Here is a 20380-nt window from a genome sequence, read left to right on the forward strand (position 1 = left end):
AATGCGCAACTCCCAAACAACAGTGAAACGTTTCTTTCCTACATATTATATATTATATATATATAGTGAGAAATGCGAGAGAAAAAAATAATCTCGAAAAATTTTCTATGCGCATTAAACAATAGGAAAAAAAAAATTCTGATAAATTAGAACAGAAAAAAAAGATAAATATTGTATGGTTTTGTCAAAAATGCAAATGAGATTATAGACTTTATGAGGGGAAAAAAAAAAAAATTCGAAAAAAATATAAAAGCCATGTTTTATCAATTCAACTCAAATTCATTGACAATGTAAATTTAGTTTTACATACGTTATATGCTTTTTGCGGATGGGAAATCCGCTTTTATGGAAGTTTGAATGAAAATTAAATTTCCACCCATTTTCAATTCGCGCGTTGAAAACTTTTTTTTTATGAACTCAAACTATATATTCTGTCAGCTTTTTTTTTTATTGCTTTTCAAAAAAAATAAAATACAAATCGATATGAATGTTAAAGTGATTTCATTGATGCTCTTTAGCTACGTTCTCTGTTCTATATTTCGGTGTAAATTTTTGTACATTGTTTTGCATATTAGATTGTCAGATTAAATATCAGGACAAATGAACGTCATCGCGGTATTTTTATGCTCAATAAATTGAGTAAAAATTTTGTTTTTTAAAAAAAATTATTAATGTAAAAATCGAGATCCGTTTGAAGATTTTATGTAATTTTTATTTAAAAAAAAATTTTTTTTTTTTGTCTGAGTTATATAAGCTGAAAGTTTGTTTCATAATAACCCCGCAGTTGGGGCTATTATGGTACAAAGTTTTTGTGAATATTATTACATATTAAATAATAATAATGAAAATTATATGTTTACAGGCCTCGGATTATACGACTTTTTCCGACTTTTTTCAAAAATATGACTTTTATCAAAAATATGATTTTTATCGACTTATTTTAATAAAATGCGACATTTTTTTTTTTTACATTTGAAAAAAAATGTAAATAAAATACATTTTTTTAGTATAAAATGTAGATCTTCTTCAGATCTTCTTCAATTCAATTATATAACAAATTTTGAACTAAAATGATTCTTCACTAAATTAATTATTTTTAATAATTTTAATGAAATACATTACAAATTCAATTATTTCAAAATTAATTTTCAATTTTAATTTTTATGAAATTTAACAATTGTTTATAATTTAAAAAAATATATCACAATAAAATTGAATTATTTTTTAAAAATTTCAATTCAAAATAAACTAAAATTCAATTATTACCCGAAATTTTATTTCAAAATCAATTAAAAATCCAATAATTATCCAAAATTTTTCAATTTAAAATTTAATTATTTACAAAGCTTTCAATTTAAAATGAAATAAAATTCAAGTATTTTCTAAAATTTCTATTCAAAATTAATTATCCAAATTTTCAATCAAAAATGAATTTAAATTAAATTATTATCCAAAATTTCAATTAAAATTCAATTCTACTTCCCAAAATTTTCATTTCAAAATGAACTGAAATTCAATTATTTTCCAAATTTAAAATCGAATAAAATTTCATTATTCTCAAAAATTTGAATTCAAAATTAATTGAATTTCCAATAATTTGAATTTAAAAGCATTTAAAATTTAATTATTTCTAAAATTTTCCATCGAAATTTTTTTTTTTTGAAATTTAATAATTTCAATTATAACTCTAAGGAAATTAAATTATTTTTAACTATGTTAATAATATTCTTTGAAAATTCAACTATCTGAAACCATTTTTCAATCAAAAATGATTTTCAAATTATTGTATTTTGTTCGCATTTTCTAATAAATTTTTAGTGAAATCATCTAAAATTTAAATTAAAAATCACTTAAAGTTTCAATTAATTTCAAAAATCAATTTTAAATCTTTGAAAATTCAATTAAATTTAAAAAATGTTTTCCAAAAATTGTTTGATAAATTATTTTTAGTTCTGTAAAATTTAATAATTGTTTGAAAATTAACAATATCTTTTGAAATTTAATTATTTCTAAAAATTTCAACTTTAACCCTTCGAAAAGAATTATTATTAAAAAAAAATTTTTTTATTTAAAAATCTGTAAAATATTTTTGTTAAAATAAAAAACAAATCCACTTTTTTGGAATATAAATCGACTAAAACGACTTTTTTTGTGTCTTTAAGTTGATTCGAGGCCTGTGTTTTTAGAATTAATATTTAATAGGTATTCGTTGGCACCTGGAGTGGGATTACAAATAGCGACAGCGCTACGAAGATTTCGCTACGTAGCGATTCAAAGCTACATTCATTTTAAAAAATTTTCTTGCTATCGGGTGACTAAAAAAAATGGTATCATTTTGATAGATTTAGGTTGGTACAATTGTTTTTCTGTGTATTTTTTTACTCATATTTGCTTTATTTTATAATTTAACAATTTTTTTAATATTAAAAATGTATCAAAATCATAAGGATTTCCCACGATGAAGAAATGAAGCAATTAAAAGAAATATCTAAAAGCCTGACAAATTTTTCAAGTGTAACAATCTCAAAAGTTATAAAAAAAGGCAATTTGAGGCAACGATAATTATTAATATTATTATATTAACACTTTTATTTCTAAATTTTAACCTGAAATTTTTTTATAATTAATAATTATAAACTAAATAAAACATAAGAATAATAAAGAAATAAAGAAAACATTTATTTTAAATTTCTATCCTTACAAAATGTCAAGAAAATAATTCAACTTTATCCAATAATAATAAATTATTTACTTTTCTTTTTTATATTAATAATTAAATATTTATTGCATTTATATTTATTATTTTTTTCATAGGATTAAAAGTTTCTATTAGACATTGTCTAAAATGGGGAAAAAATTTAATTTAAAAAATTTTGAAGTTATAACCTCGGAAATAGAATTTTTGTTCTCACGCAAGGTTTCACTAAAGAGTTTTTCAAGAAATGCAAATTTAAATCAATTTAATTTAAAAAATTTATCAATTTTTAAATTTAGGCTGGTAAAGTATATGCTAATTTTAAATCTCATGCAATTATTATTTTAAATTCTTGCAATAAGATTAATTTTCTTAATTTTTATTTATTAAATTAAATTAAAAAAATTTATTTCCTTTATAAATTATTTTAACATTAAACTAGATAATTTATTTTTAAAGTTGTTATTTATTATAAATTAATATGTTATTTGCAATATTAAAGTATAATTTATTTCGTCACTAGTTAATTATTTTATTTGAAACTAACAGTTGGCAAACATGAAATTCGGAAACACAATTATACAACTTTGGCAAAAATGAGAAAAAGAATTGTCAAAATTTTACACGTCATAAGATTATACTATTCAAAAAAACACGTGAAATCAGAAAAGGCCAACTTCAAGTTATAGGACAGAAGGACAGACCAAGCATTTTATTATTATATAATTATGACTATAAAAGCCTTGGCTGACGGTACCATAAAAAATTATGCGATTAATTCGAAAATTTCGACTTTTAAAAGCAGGGAATTAAAATGCGAAATCGATATATATTATAGCAAATGAAATGATGTTTCTTATATGTTCCCATGACTTTTGGTTTGTCTGCAGAATTAATACTGATAGCAGAAGACACTTTTTAAGTGATTTATACACCTAGGTCACCGATACTTGCCAGCCCTGTTAAGTACTTTTGGTAAAGTCGTTGGTATAGATATAATTCATTTGGTATCGCCAACCAAAGCACTCGTTGCGCTATCGCTTAAAATTACGAGCGTCGTTACCTTTTAGTCCTGGTGTAATATATGTTTACTGTTGCAAGTTTTAAAGCTTCGCCTAAAGTAACTGCATATCCCAAGCATGCATTTATTCGATTGTAGTTATATGTCCTATATATTTATTTGTTCAAGAAAAAATAAGAAATCTCTCGACAAAATGTTTTCCTCAAGCCAATTCTATACTTATATTTATATATATTTATATATATATATACATTTTACAAAAAGCTTTCCTTTGTCAGAAATAATATACATATCTTTGATATTGTACATCGAATATCAACATTTTATTACCAACATGCACTTTGGGATTTACGTCCGCGCGTACATAAAACTCTGGTGGACAAATTTTATATTTTTAAATTTGGCTTTCATATCCATAATCATATTCTTTTATGCGCTGGTCATTTTCTTATTTTTGTTAGATATATTTTTCAATTTTGTTGCCAATTTTCTTTATTCTTTATTCATTTATTTTCTTTCATGTTTTGTAATTTTTCCTATATAATAGTTTAGACTAAACTTTAAACTCACAATATGTCATTTTAACACTTTTTTATTGGAGGGAAAATATATAAAGAGAAAAATTCAGAACGGACATCTAAAATCGTTTTTCTAACTTATATTGAATTCAAAAATTCATTTGCTTTTGTAAAAAAAAAATATAAAATTCCGTTCACGTAATCCTTTGAAATATCCACGTAGGACAGACGAAAATTTCTTTTTTTTTTTTTTTAAATTAAATTACACTTTTTTTTACCACGTATTGAAAGGCTGTTCTGATTCAATCACAGAATAATTTGAGTGATATGTGTTTTGAATGATACTTTATAGTCTTTTTTGTGTCGGACAGTTTGATCCAATTTTAAATGCTATATACTTTAATAAGTATATATGTATATATATATATATGGGGCAAATTTTCTCAAGTGATCCAACAGCAAAAATGTGATCAGTGGATTTTTTGAAAAATCATAACTATTGTATAAAGAATGTGTATAAAAATTATGACTTCGAAAGGTTTTTCTCTGCTCTTTTAAATAGTGAAAATATTTTTTTTAATATTCAAAATTTACCCTTTTTTTGAATACAATATAAAATTACTCTGCAAATGAATACAAAATGTTAAATAATTAGAGGTACTATTTGGCAATAAATTTTGACTCAAAATATTTTTTTTCTGAAAATTGTACAACTAAATCTTTTAAAATTTGGTGTAATAAGTTTTAAATAAATTAATCTTCATTGATGTTTTGTCCAAATTGATAATAATAATTTCAATAAATTTTGGCATTTCTTAGGATAGGAAAGATATGTTAAAACATTTTTTTAACGTTTCAAAACCGGTACCGGTTCCCTCATCAGAATTTATTAATCTATAAGTTTATAAATATTATTAATATGATTAAAATATACAAATTGGTATTATAAAAAATCTAGTCGATTCAGCAATATTATTTTCAGATATAAGATTTCATTTTGAAAATTTAAATATAGTTAGAGAAATTTTGCAACTAAATAATTTATCCTTTTGATTTGATAAATAAACATATAAAGATTCGCATTGTTCAGATTTAAAATTTTAATAGTACCTAATAACAATCCAAAAAGTACATTTGAAATTGACCGTTTTCGCACATTATCAATACCTTTTCATGACAATATTTCTTATAAATTTAAATCAGTTTATTTAGACGAATATAATTTTACTATTTTTAAAGGCATGTCATGTTTAGATAAAATCAAATTGGGAAAAGACAGTTTAAATATTATAGATAATAAAAATGTTGTCTATAAACTTGCATGTAAATTCTGTGACAGTATACCTATGTAGGGCAAACATATAGATTACTTCAAAAAAAATGTAAAGAGCACAAGTCTAATTATCGTTTAAATAAAAAATATCATTCAGTAGTTACAAATCATAGATTAAAAAAGTTTGACGATGGTTCCAATCATGATTTTGATTGGAATGAAGTCAAAATTCTACATAAAGAAACTAATTTAATAAAAAGAAAAATCGCAGAAATGTTCTTATACATATATATATATATATATATATATATATAATTTTTGAATTTATATAATGACATTTTAAATTATTGTGTTTTAAAAAAAAATCATTTTTGTAGTTTTAGATCCTGTTGAATTTAATCACAATCATGTTATTTTAAACAATTTTTTTCAAAAAATATTAAAATTTGTGTCAGAATTGACGGTATGTAAGTTTTTGAGACATTTGTTATTTTATAAGAATTTTTTAAAAGAATTTATTTTGAAATGTACTATATTTTAATACTGATTAATTCTGATTCTGATTAGGAAACCGTCAACGGTTTTGAAATTTTAAAAAGATGTATTAATATATCTTTCCTGTCCTAAGAAATACCAAAATTTATTGAAATTTAAATAAATTTTTAGTTCTGCGAAAAATCATTTTTGAGTTTAAGATTATGTTACAGGGCTAAAAACCCTTTAATGTTATGCAAATTGCAGCTTGATATAGGAAATTTTATTTTTGAATTGGTACACTTTACAAATTTTGCCTCATCATATATATATATGGTATGAATGAAATGAGCTTTTAAGTGTGAAATTTTTCAGTCAAACACGCACTCATGATGTTCTTTATGGCTGTTGTTAAGTACTTATAGATTCACATATTGATGGGATTGAATTTCTCGCGCGGGTATATTTATATATATATATATATATATATATATATTGGTTGACAGGTCGTGCATGGAATTCATCACAAGCATCTCCATCACAGTTTTCGACGATGCCGATCCTTTGGTCCAACAAAGTATTATGCACATACAATGCGGTTGAGTTCATGATTCGCGAATCCTATGCAATGTCACGCGCAACTATGACAGAGCAATTATTGGACATTGGAATAGACATTTAATGGAAGGGATCCCCGACAGGATTGTAATGCATTTCTGTCAAGCTGTGCCTTTCCGCATCATATGCTAGAACATAAACCCTACCATCAAGTGTTTATTTCCTGTATTATTACACACTTTAATGGATTTCATCTCTCAATCTCTCTCACTCTAAATTTTTTTTCCCTTGTATAACAGTTATTCAATTTGTGTTAAAAATTTTACAATTTATAATAAATTATTTTTTCTCGAATGACTTTTAATTCACATTTGCTTTCATTCAAATTATAACCCCATCTCTATAAATCTGAATTAGTAGTTTTTCTACTAATGAAAGAGTGCGGATTTGTTTACCAATTGAATTAGTAACAGTTTTGATTTTTTTTTTTAGTAGAAAACTACTAATTGCTAGTAAAAAGCTATTAATTCATGGAGTAAATCGGCATACTAATTTAAAATAGTAAAAAATAAGACTTACTCCATAAATTTGTATAGTTTTCTACTAAAAAAGAGTCAAAACTGTTACTAATTAAATTGATAAACGAATCGGCACTCTTTCATTAGTAGAAAACTACTAATTCAGATTTAGAGAGCACTTTTGCTATCAGCCCCTCAAATTTTTTATGCTTGTAAAATAATTTGTTTAAAACAACGAAACCAAAAGTTTATTTGGCTCAATAAAATTCTTTCTTCTTTCGGAAAATTACGAGGGGGAATTGACTTTGGTATAGTCAAGTGTACACTTGCCTGGTAATATTCGGTAATTCCTGTAATATCTGTAATATTTTGTAATGTCTTGTAATATTAAGTATTATTGTGTAATACCATGTAATACTGTGTAATACTCTGTAATACTTGTAATATTGTGGTATTATAGTGTAATACCTTAAAAAATTTAAAGAAAATCAAACCAAAAAATGTTAATATAAGTAAAAATTTTAAACATTTGTTCAAAAATGTAATTCATGTAATTCAAAAGTATATTATAAAGATAACGTGAATGATAAAACAATTTGCAATTTTAATAATATCTTAATCATTAATTTCTCAATAAATGTTATAAATGTAACATAAATGATAATATTTGAATATAAACAATTTTCAAATTTAATCACAAATTATACCTTTGAATCACAAGACACTCAACTATTTAATGAATTTTTTTTAATCATTTTGCAACAGTAATATTAAATATAATAGTAATAATAGTTATTTTTTATGAACTCGCCGTAATTGATGCTCTCGTCGTAATTAATGCACTTACCTTAATATTTAAAAATATTTAATTATTTATTTCTCTATTTCTTATTTTAAAGTTTTGCTCTTAAATAATAATTTTATTGAAAGTTCTACGTATAAGAAACTACTATTTGACGTGTAATATTTTTTGTAATAAAGGGTAATACTCAGTAATATATGTGTAATACTTTGTAATACAGTAATATTTTGGTAGTAGTATGTAATACTTGTAAAAAGTGTAATACTAAGGTAATAATGGTAATATGTGTAGTTGTAGTCAAGTGTACACAATTTTTACTAGTAAATTCACCCTCGGAAAATTAAAAAAAATCATTTTTTTAAATCAAATAAATATGGGTCAGTACTCGGGTCTGTATTTTTGGTTGAAATAAAACTTTTTTCTAAGTGTCTAAAACTTTAGCTTTTGAAAATTAATTACTATAAACAAAAAATAAATTACGCAATTGCGTAAGAATAATTTAACCGTTATTAATTAATTTAAAACATTAATAATAATTATTAACGTAACGATAAAATTTTTAGATTACATTTTTTTTGTTAAATTATGTAGTTACAAAATTCACTACTTTAAAGAAATAATTTAGAATTTTTGTGTTTCTATTAATCATTGTGAAGTTAAAAACTTTGAGATTACAGAGAGAGATTGTTTCTAAATCAGAGACAACCACAAGTGCGTAAAATTAAATTAATTCTTTATTTTCGTGGGTCCAATTAAATGAAAGCGGCATGCATGACGGCATTTAAAAGATATCAGAATTTTAAAAAAATGCCGACAAAAGCTCAATTTACAGTTGGCATATATAAATATATATATATACCAGAGGAAAAAAAATAAAGTGGTGAAGCATTTTTACCGGCGAATGAACAAGGACGACACTGTTAATTACACCGAACGATAAGCACTGCGTTTTGTCGGACTGGAACGCCAAGCAAACACTTGTACCTACTACTATACACCTCTTAATCGTAGCGCCAAACATTTACGGAACGTATCTTTCTCTCTCTCTCTCTCTCTCTCTCTCTTACTGATTTCGTTTAAGATTTATCACACGATAAATAAATTCGCGGCTAGTGCATACTAATATATCTCTTTCCCTCGCGAAATCATTTCGCTATTATGTGCGTTAAATCTCCCTCATGAATGTATTTATCCGAAGTGAAAATTTACCAAAATTTATATTTTAAATGATAAATAAAATTTTTGACATTATAGAATTTTTTATTTTTGAAAATGAAGAGAGAAAAAAATTTAACATTATGTGACTATTAACTCTATAATGTAAATTTTGTCGGAAACTTTATTCTTAAAATATTGAATGGATTGATTTAAAATTTTGTGGTGATGTCTATAATAGGATTGCAATATTTTCAATCTTAATTTTTTATTATAAATAATTAAAATTTTCAATTTTAATTACGATAGTCAGATGCAGCTTTTTATTACGAATCCATTGATACCAAAAACTCATTTTTGACCAAAATGTCACTTATGTATCTTTTTCCGTTATAGGGCAGTATTATAATATGTACGTACTTTGAAATTGTTTAGAAAATTTTAGGTTAGATGTAACGTAATTTTAACTCAAAAATAATGATAATAAACTAGAAAATACACAGTAAACTAATGTGTTCTTTTCTAGTTCATTCAGCGGCCACTAGCTATCATTGGCGTTGCGACATACTCACACGACGTCTATGACTTTTTAATCTTATTTTTTTTAAGTAATTTAAGGCAAAATTATGTTTTTTTTTTAGCAGAAAAGCAATGTGCATTGTACCTACTCTTCTTTATTATCCCTGAAAATTTTAGTCGAAAATCTTTTTTAAATAAAGTTTGGTTTACACAAAAAAAATTTTCCCATATATACCGTGGATGTCCCAGTTACCGTCCACCTAAGACCTAGTTTCCGTCCAGTTTAATTTTCAAAATAACATTTATAAAAAAATTATTTTCTTTTATTTGTTTACTTAAACTAATAAGTCGATTGTGTGACAAAAGGAATAAATTATTGTTAAAAAATAATTTAAATTACTATACGAGATATTTGTAAAATGGACAGAAACTGGGACATGGACAGTAACTGGTACATCCACGGTACTAGGTCAGTACAAAAAAACATTTTTTTTTCTCTTAATAATTCCGATAAAATTTAATAACCACCTATAGTAATAGTAATCTGAAAATATATTTTTGTTACAAAATATTGAGTGAATGATGAAATCTTTATTCCAATGTATATAATAATATAAATTTTTTCTCGATAGGTAAATAAATTTTTTCTTATATTAAAAAGTTAAAAATTCGAGAGATATATCCGTTTAAGAAAATTATAATCTAAGAAATAATTATAATTTAGATTCTTTTTACACCTTATAATAATTTAATTAAATTTTTTTTAACTTAATTGCCGCGGTTATATTTTCTTATATATATATATACAATTAGTAAATTACAGGAGAGAGTTGGCGAAAAATAATATCTTAATGAAAGAAGAAAAATAACAAGAATTTTGTCGTGAGATGATGATAAAAAGAATGGAAACAAATTATAAGAAATATCAATCATTTTTTCTGTCTTTTTCAGGGTTTTTCCCACGCAAAAAAATAAAAGTTTCACAGAGCACTCAGAGACTTTCATCTGTGCTTCTCACAGAAATACTGTTCTGACGTTTATATATATATATATATAACAGGCAAAAAATCCTTTATTGCTCATTTCATTTTCAAACATTTAAGTGGTGCTATACATTTTTCGAAGGGAAGTTTATTTTTCTAAAGAGAAAAAACTTTATTTTCCATACTTTCACGATTAGCTCGCAATATTATGACTCATCAAAGGAAAGATTATATCATTTAAATAAAAATGTTATTGATCAAAAATATTTTTCTCTACAATATGGTATTAAAAGGAATAAAGTATAAATTCTTTTAAAGAGTAGGGGAGACCGAGGAGGAAAGTAACAAAAATCAGTTTTTTTATGCTAGCATTAAAAATATTTGTCGGATAAATTTGTCCAATATATTAAATGAAAGCTTGGACATTCACCTTTTAAATAAAATTTGAATTAAACATTTATAATAAATTGACAGTTCACAGTATAACTTTTACGCAAGCTCTTCATCTGTTACTTTCCTCCTCACCCCCGAGGAGGAAAGTAACAGTATAAAATTATGTAAAATTCTTTAGACTAATGACTATTATTAATTAGAAATATTTTTATTAGGAACACATAAAAGTTTAAGTACACTTTATACTTATTTGGCACATATTTGGGACATATTTAGCACATATTTCGAACATTTTATGAATTTAGCTCATTTTTTTTCTTAAAGATATTTTATGCTTACCTAGATCACAGGTTTTTCTTAAATAAATCTCTGTTATTCGTAAAATTAAATACGATTTGCTTCAATCATTAGTTAAAACATGGACAATACCGACAACAGGAGAAAAGTAGCGTGTTACTTTCCTCCTCGGTCGCTTTTTTCTTGTATGTCAACAAAAAAGTTAAAACTACACAAATGTTAAATTGTTTGTTTAAGCACAACTTAAAGACAGATAATAAGGCTACAAAATAACGAAAGGCATATTTTGAAAAACAATAAAATTAAAGAAATACGAGACTTTGAAAATTTGAACGAAAACTTACTTTTGACGTTTTTTCTGCACGTCACACCGGAATCAGACCTAACCTTTCCTGTCAGGCTCGGACACACTATGGAGGAGGAAGGGGGAACAGTGCCGACTAAAAATATGTTTGAACCATGTCTATCCGATAATTTGTTTAAAAGTTATAAGCTTTGTTACTTTCCTCCTCTGTTACTTTCCTCCTCGGTCTCCCCTATAGAGAAATATTTATTTCAATATGAGAGTAAAGTGATATAATTGTCCTAAAAATTTAAATCCTCTTGAAAAGAGAGGAAAGTAGTATTGATTAAAGGGTAGTATTTTTGTATAAAATTATACATGATTTTAGAAGAAAAAAAATATCCTCTCAAACGAAGAATATTTCTTTTTTCTATGCGCGCATGGAACTGAACTAAAAATGTTTGTGGAAATAAGCTTCTTTAGTTTCGCATATATATATATATATATATATATATAGATAACCCCAGTTTAAGGATAACGCAATTTCGATTAAGTGTATATGAAGGGAAGGTAATCCAGATAGATAGGCGGTTGCGTTGGTTCGACCAATTTGAGAAATTAGAGGTTGAAGATCGTACGTTTGGGGACAAGGCAAGGAAGAAAAGGATATATATATATATATATATATATATATATACTTCCGGTGAAGAAATAATTAAAGAAGTGAATTTATTTATGGCTCTCTTCCTTCTTCATTTCAATAAGAAACTATTACTGAAATTGAAAAAAAATGTCAGAAACAACGTCCAATCAAAGATATATGACTCTAAAGAAAGACTTTCTTCTATTCAATCTTTTATACTTTCAGAAATAAATGATAAAAACAAAAATTAATCACCAGACCAAATTTTCCCAAGCATTGTAGTAAATATTGTCATATATAGGTATACTGAAAAAAAGATTTTGGTTTTTGCCAAAAAAAAATTTGGTTAATATTTAAACAACCAAAATTTTTTGTTGCCTCAAAAAATTTTCGATTGTTTCAACAAAATTTTTGTTAAGACAACAAAAATTCTTTTTTTTCTAATTTTGAACTCCTACGAATCTGGAGTGGGATTACGAATAGTAACAGCGCTACGAAAGTTTCGCTACGTATAGCGATTTGAAGCTACATTCACTCAAAAAAAATTTTTAGTTAATGGGTGACTCAAGAAAATTGTATCAGTTTCACAGATTTAGATTAGTACAATTATTGTTTTGCTGGTAAAATTCAAAGATAGAAATTATATTATGAGTACTTTTTTAAAGCGGAAAGTATGAAGTTAAAAATTATGGATTCAAGTTAAATTTATTCAAATAATCAAAATGTTTAATCAAATAATTTTTTGTAAATTATTTTATTGTAAAGTAACAGTTGGCAAACATGAAGTTAGAGAATTGTTTCCACCTTCGTGTAGTAGTTAATTCAACTAGAATTCTGGTTAACATAACTAGAAAGTAATGTTAAATATAGCCTAACCAGAATTTTTTTTTCAGTGTACTATAATATATAAGAAAATCAATTTAAAATGTTTGTTTTCATATTTTATTATTACTGCCGATTACTAATGCTTTTACTTGACGATCACCAAGGCAATTAGTTTTCATCCTTGCCGATAACTAACACATTTGCATGTTACGAACTTTATTTATAAATAATTATTAACAATAATACTATTTTTAAGAAACAAGAGTTAATTATGCTTCTTATTAGACTTTAATTTATTCTTAAATATTAATTACTAGTTTAGAAATACCGTTTAACATTGTTTAATACACAATTAAAGTTGTCAATTCGGCTTAAGATGACGATTACTAGTGCATTTATACCTTATGTAAGTTTTTAACTCTAAATAGCGAAAAGCGCTACATAGCGACTAGCGCTAGTCGTAATCCCACTACTGAAGTCCGATTTACTCTATCAAGTCAGAATTTCTTTCTATCCTCAAAAAACATGTCTAATCAAACAAGTAACTCAAAGTGTTAAGCGCATCAAAAGATGTTAAAAAATCATATTCCGGTTTCCCTTGGAAAATGTTCGATTTTTTTTTGTGGTCCTGTTTGTAATTTTGCTTTAAATTATTAAAAAAAAAAAAAAGTGTTAAAAAAGTCAAATTTTTAAACAAACATGGCGGCAAATACACAGACGTTGCGTGAGTTTGTCAGTGCTCCTAGAGGTAGCGCCAATACTAGCTAGCGGCCGCTGAATGAACTAGAAAACAACACACTACTATGTATTTCCTCCTTTATTTTTTTTTATCATTTTTACATTAAATTTTAGAAAATGCATAGAAAAGCGAAGTTTTTTGTACACCTTCTCTACCATTCCTAATAAAATTTAATCAAAAATTTTTTTTTCATTTTACAGAAATTCTAAAGAGTTCTAAATAAAATGTCTTTTTCCAACATTATCTTAATTGCAAATATCTTGGAAAATATTATAAATTAATATTTTTTTATACTTATTCTCACCATCACAAAAAAATCCGTGACATCGACTTTCGTTTTCAAATGAAATGCCTCATATTTATATACATATAAGGGGCGGTTTTAGATAGAGCGGCAAAGAAAAAGAAACTCCAATGTAGTAAACAGAGATTGGGGGGAGGGAAAAAATGAGGAAACAAGCTCATAAAAAATCCAGTATGGTACCTCTCCTCTATATATGTATATATGTATATGGATAAGCATTAACACATATAAAGTTTGTACTTGTACAGTCATTTAGTCAATTTAGTGTGTGCGTTATATGTACATTCCTATCAGAGTAAGCAAAGCGGGTGGGTAAGAGTGAGCTACTTTATCACCGGGTGCGTTTGTCGTGTGGTCGAGTGTGCGTGTTATCTAGTGTATAGGTGTGGACACTCGAAACATCTCACATATATATATATATAAGTACAGACCAATGTATATGTATATATAATGTTCTATAGGAAATATGCGATTTTCCGCGCGCGCGCAACTTAGCGTCGATAAAAGCGAGCGCCCACAGTACGGATGTTTCATTACTTGCGCGCCTTTGCCACTGGCAACCCACCGATCAGCCACGGCTCAAGGATTTCAAAAGTCAAGCCTAACTGTTTTTTTTTTTTTTTTTTTAATAATTAATAACAATACAATTAACACGAAAACTTATCCCATTCACTGATTAAAAATAGATTTAAAGAAAATAGGATTCTTATTTTTAAATTTAGTTGAGACTAAATTTAACTAAAACAAAAACAATTTAAATTTAACAAGAAAATTTAGCATTAAAAAAACTATTAAAAAAAAGTATACTGTTAAAAAGTAAAACACAATTCTTATAAGTTCAAAAATTTAAGAATACAATTATAAAAAAATTTGTTTTCTTTCTCGAAGGGAGAAAAAGGTACCTCAGCTGATAAATGTATCTCTCGAGGTGAAGTTCAAGGAAATGAGATATATGTACAAGTGTTCATAAATCAGTGAGATAAAGTGAATAATTGTGTTTATATTTAAAGATTTTGTAAACACAATGAACCCTATTTCCGGAAGGTTGTGTAATAATTAAATGAAAAGAAAAATTTAATAGGGAATTTTTTTTTTCTTGTGCGTATGGGTGTGTGTGTATATGTGGATTTTGATTAGTGTATTGTTGGATTGTTATCAAGGAGAAATCGATTATCATTTTGAAGCAGGAAGATATCAAGCATTCCATAGACGAGTACAAGGTTGTGCGAGGATTATCTGTGCAATCTAATCAACAATCAGGTAAGGTATTTCGAGTTTGACAAGTCGCACACCGGGTTGTATATGTATATATCGATATGTCAACAAGTCAAACATGTTGCTTTATACATATATATATATATGTATAAAATATAATATCGAAAATAAAATATCGAATATTAGTTAGAGCGGTTTTGGATGTTGGAGAAATTCTTTTAGAATGAAATCATTTGTTGAGTACCGGAGCGCGACAAACCCAGAAAAAGAAGGGAAGTTTCTCTTTGATCTTTTGGTGATATAGGAAGTCGGAATTTTTTCCCCTGTGCTTTCATTGTGTTGCTCCATTTCGAATGTCACGTCTCTTGTATATGTATATATATATATATATTTTTTTTCTCTATATATCGGTATATGTGTGTGCTTTCTTTTTAAATGTACTTTCATTTCTCTAAATTGCAATACTGAAGTTTTTAGCCTCAAGAACAAAAAAAAAAAAAAAGCTGCGTTTATAAAAACACCGGCAATATTTCGTTCAATCAAATAAAGCTTTATGTTAATTTTTTCAACTTTTTATCTAAAATGCAAAAAAAAAAAAATAAATACTTTATAAATTGTCAAATAACACTTGATGACACTGAAGAGAAAAATTTATTTTATGCAAATAATCGGTTACTTGACTTATCAAATAAATATTTACTTGAATCAATAAATTTTTATTTCAATTAATTATACTGTATTTGAATCAATAATTTCTTTATTTGAAACAAATACCAATTAATTGACTAAAATAAAAAGGCGCAATTCAAATTCTACACATTTAAACTCTACATACGTTAAACTTTACACGCATAGAAAAAATTTGCTGTGGCAGTGAATTATTTGCTGTCACATCAAATTACGTTAGCTAATATATAGGGACGACGAACAAATTTGCTGTGGGGTCAAAAAAGTTTGCTGTGACAGTAAATTTTCAAAAAGTAAGACTAATATTGTTTATCATAGTAAACTTTTTCGTTGTCATAGCAAAAAATTTAACTGTCTTTACTAATTTTGCTCTCTAAATCTGAATTAGTAAAAATGTTTACTAATTTAAATTAGTGACTCACTTTTTGCTTTAGAATTAGTTAAATTTTACTAATTGTTAGTAAAAGTTACTAATAATTAGTAAAATTTTACTAATTGAGAAGCAAAAAGTGAGTCACTAATTCAAATTAGTAAACTTTTTTACTAATTCAGATTTAGAGAGTGATAGATCCGATAGCAAATATCAGTTAGCATCTGCGTAACCAATTCCTTTTTTTTCCGTGTACAATGTTAAATTCTACACAGTTTAAACTCTGCACAATTTATTAGTTTAATTCTACACGCATGGAAAAAATTTTCTATGACAGCGAATTATTGGCTGTCTCATCTATTCACAAAAAAGTTTGCTGAGATAGTAAATTTTAAAAAATTAAAACTGATATTGTTTATTATAGCAAGCTTTTTCGTTGTCATAACAAAAAATTTAGCTGTGGTTACAAATTTTGATAGATCTGATAGCATATATTATATAAAATATGTAACTTGTATTTTCACTTATCTTAGAATATCTGATGTTTTATATTATTCTAATTAATTAACTTTATTAAGTATTAATTGACTGCTTGCTTGATTTAAACATTATTTCAAAAGAATTTTAAACTTGATGTTGGGTGAAACATATTATCACATCCTAACCTATAAATATGTTATATGTATAAGAAAAACTATAGCGAAGTAACACAATTCAATTCAATTTATATTAATATCATCAAGATTAAGTTTACGAATTTTTTTCAATATAAATGTATAAAAATGTTTATAAAAGAAAAGATTTAGATTTTTTTCAATGAAAGAACACCGTGGCACAAAGCGTCATGTCAAAGCAAAACAACATAAGTCTTATAAAAATCGATAATTTAATATAAATTTAATCACGGATATTCAAGATAAGTACAGAATCACAAGTTACAAACGTTAAAACTTTTTTGCTGCATCATAAACCACTTTTTTCATCAACATTTATTGCACCGTTTTCAGTGACGCGTTCATATTTGACAACTGTAAATTTTTTTTACCTCCCAGCTATAGTGCTAAATACATAGTAAAGGGAATTTGTATCTTAAATTAAATTAATACTTAATTAATTAATACGTTAAATAATAAATTAATAATCTTCCAATGCAAGCTTGCTGCAAACTTGCTTTGCAAGCTACGTTAGGACATTGCAAGCTTGCAGCAAACGTGCAGCAAGCTTGTAGTGCAAACTTGCGTGCTATCTGGGTTATTATATAAATGTGTTTAGAGTTTAACGGTGCGCAATTTAATTGTGTTATTGAATAAATTTAATTTAATTTTTAAATACAAACGTGTGTAGAGTTTGACGGTGTGCAATTTAACTGTGTAGAATTTACTCTCTAAATCTGAATCAGTAGAAATTTTACTAATTCAATCAGTACTTTTCATTTTAACTGAAGTTTCAGTTATTTTTTAAAATTTACTAATATAATTAGTGAATATGCAAGCAATAGAAAATAACTTATGTAAATCAGTAATTTGTATATAACATAACCTTTAAAATTAACTATTAAATCAGTAGATTTTGTGGCCGCCGCCATATATTTATATTACTGATTCAATCAATTCTCGCTATGGCAATTAGTAGATTTCTACTGCTAATCAGTAAAATATGACTGATTCAGATTTAGAGAGTAACAAAGAAATTTTGTAGAATTTAAACTGTGTAAAATTTAACATTGTTCAGTTTAAATGTGTAGAATTGAACCGCGCCTAAATTAATAAAAATATCGAAAAATAGAGAAATTAAATTATCATACACAGAAAAAACTTAGTCTCATTTTCATATGCAGCAAAAATGAGTCAATGCTAAACGACATAGACAGTGGCGCCACCAACCTGACTTATTTTTGCTGCATATCAAAATGAGTAGCATACGCTATCATTTTGAGTTCAGGTTTTTTCTGTGTACCAAAAAAAAAGGAATTGAAAATGCAAAGTGGAAAGACTCTACATAAACAAATAATATTGCACATGTGAATACAAGGAAATTATGAGAAGTAGTTTTGAAAATAATGAGGAAGGAAGAATTCGTTGATTTAAGAACATAAGAGAAAATGTTGATTGTGAGTGCGCTTTAAAAGTAAAAAAAAAAAATAATAAGAGAAAGCTGAAAAAAATTATCATGGTGCTCATGAAGGTACAGAAGCTAGGGTTGTCTGTCTTGCTTTGTCCAAGTATCTTGCCGGCACCCTCTGTCCCTATTTGACAGCCAGGGACACATCCCCTTTTTGCCCGTAACGAGTCTTTGAGTTGAGCATATATATATATATATATATTGCAATACCTCGAAATGTACGTGCGCACGAGCTCAGTTTCCATTAAATTCCGAGATCCATCAGAACGTATTTATTGTCCGCATTCAGGGACACCTGGCAACCAATAGATGCCGACAAAGCCATCCGCTCATTATTCAGCAATTATTACACTTTGATGTTCAAGCGCCTCTATGGACCGTATAGAGTTGCCTTTTGTACAAATCCCAAAGTCCGTTTTAAAGCCATTGTTATCGAACCAGTTTTCAATGTTTGAATTTTCGAAAACATTCAGCAAAGTGTATTTCAGGTGCAAAAATACAATAACTTCATTTCATATTAAATTTATGAGTTTTCTGATCCATATTATTTATGTTATATCATAATTATATGGAGGCATTCTTCCTGAAACGTGCCAGTCAAAAATTAAAGGTTATTAAATGATTGGCATGAAAATTTGGTAAAATTGTTCTCCTATTTTATTATATCAAGGGCGAAAACTGAAAAATAGGTCTTAATTTTGAAAAAAGGAAAAAAAAATGTATGAGATTCTTTTAAATTTTTTATATAAAATTAAAATCCTTAATGTTATAATCTACACTGTTACAAAATTCGAAATTTTATACAAAAGTGTTTGAATCAATAAGGATTGATATACAATTTTGAAAAACAACACATTTTTTCGAATGTCATACAAAATTACTGATTTCAAATTTCAAAAATTTTTGCCTCAAAATTTCAGACATTTATATGATTTTAAAATATTTATTCACATAGTTAACGAACTTGCACAGAGAAATATGAATTGTTCTTACTAAACCAAGAACTAACACATTTTATTTAGTGGCTACAACAAATCTGTATATTGTTGTAGTAACAAATTCCTTAGTAATAATAACAATATATTTTTTGGTATAACAATACTTTGTTGTATATGAAACAATAAAATTTTGTTGTAACAATATTAAAAATTTGTTACAGTAACAAATGTATGTTTAGTGCAATAATACAAACTTCTTGTTGCGACTAAACAAAATTTCTTAGTTTCATAGGTTTAGTAAGTATACAACAATTTATTTTTCTCCGTATACAGTATCAATTTTCAAGTAAAAAATCTCAGTAGGACAAAAATTTAAATTTAATTATATATTCATCAGACGTCTTCATTAAAAAATTTTTAACTTTTGTATTAGCGATACGGTGCTCAATTCGCATTAAGTTTTAAACATTATATCAGAGTATACATTCAATCTCACTTTCTACAAATTTTTTTCAAAAAAGTTAAAACTTTAGCGATTTGTTACCCCCATATAGAACAATAATTTACCAAAGTTTTAAGACAATCTAATTAACTTTTAATTATCAACAAGGTGCGTTTGTGGTAGAATGCCCTCCATATATTTTGCTTAGCCAAGAAAAGTTAACATTTTATATATATATATATATATATATATATATATATATATGTGTGTCTTTAACATCAGATCAGCTATTTTCGAATTCAATCGATACAAGCTTCATTAATATGCAGCGAAGATTAAAGATATATGTGGGGCAATTAAATTCGTTGTCGTAGCAACGATATTATCAGGAAATAGAAATTGTCTCCAACCTAATGAAATATTCAGTTAAATTGTAACTCTCTGACCTCGATTTATTCAACAAAAATGAGTCATTTTAATCAAAAAAAAAAAAAAAGAAGAGAGTAGAAAATAATTCATTATGTACCTACTTATTATGATTTCTTCATTGTATTTTAAAATTTTGAGAATTTGATTCCTTAATTTACATTTGGAAATGGTGAGGCGT

General features: G+C 26.1%; 1 protein-coding gene across 4 annotated transcripts in view; it reads left to right on the top strand.

Moving 5' to 3' along the window:
* The window catches only part of LOC127280781 (frizzled-2-like), a 216087-nt gene that overhangs the window by 66357 nt on the left and 129350 nt on the right, over nucleotides 1-20380 (top strand). Inside the window, exon 1 of one of the 4 annotated variants that reach the window (XM_051304042.1) lies at nucleotides 14552-15260. The exons of the other annotated variants lie outside the window; for them this stretch is intronic. The gene's annotated coding sequence lies outside the window, so the exon portion shown is untranslated. Of the gene's footprint in view, nucleotides 1-14551; nucleotides 15261-20380 lie in introns of those variants that run through there. 4 annotated transcript variants of the gene reach the window in all.

Source organism: Leptopilina boulardi, unplaced genomic scaffold (genome assembly GCF_019393585.1).
Source record: "Leptopilina boulardi isolate dan_hultmark-lab unplaced genomic scaffold, ZJU_Lbou_2.1 LbouV2_25, whole genome shotgun sequence".
In the NCBI taxonomy this organism is placed as follows: Eukaryota; Metazoa; Arthropoda; class Insecta; order Hymenoptera; family Figitidae; genus Leptopilina; species Leptopilina boulardi.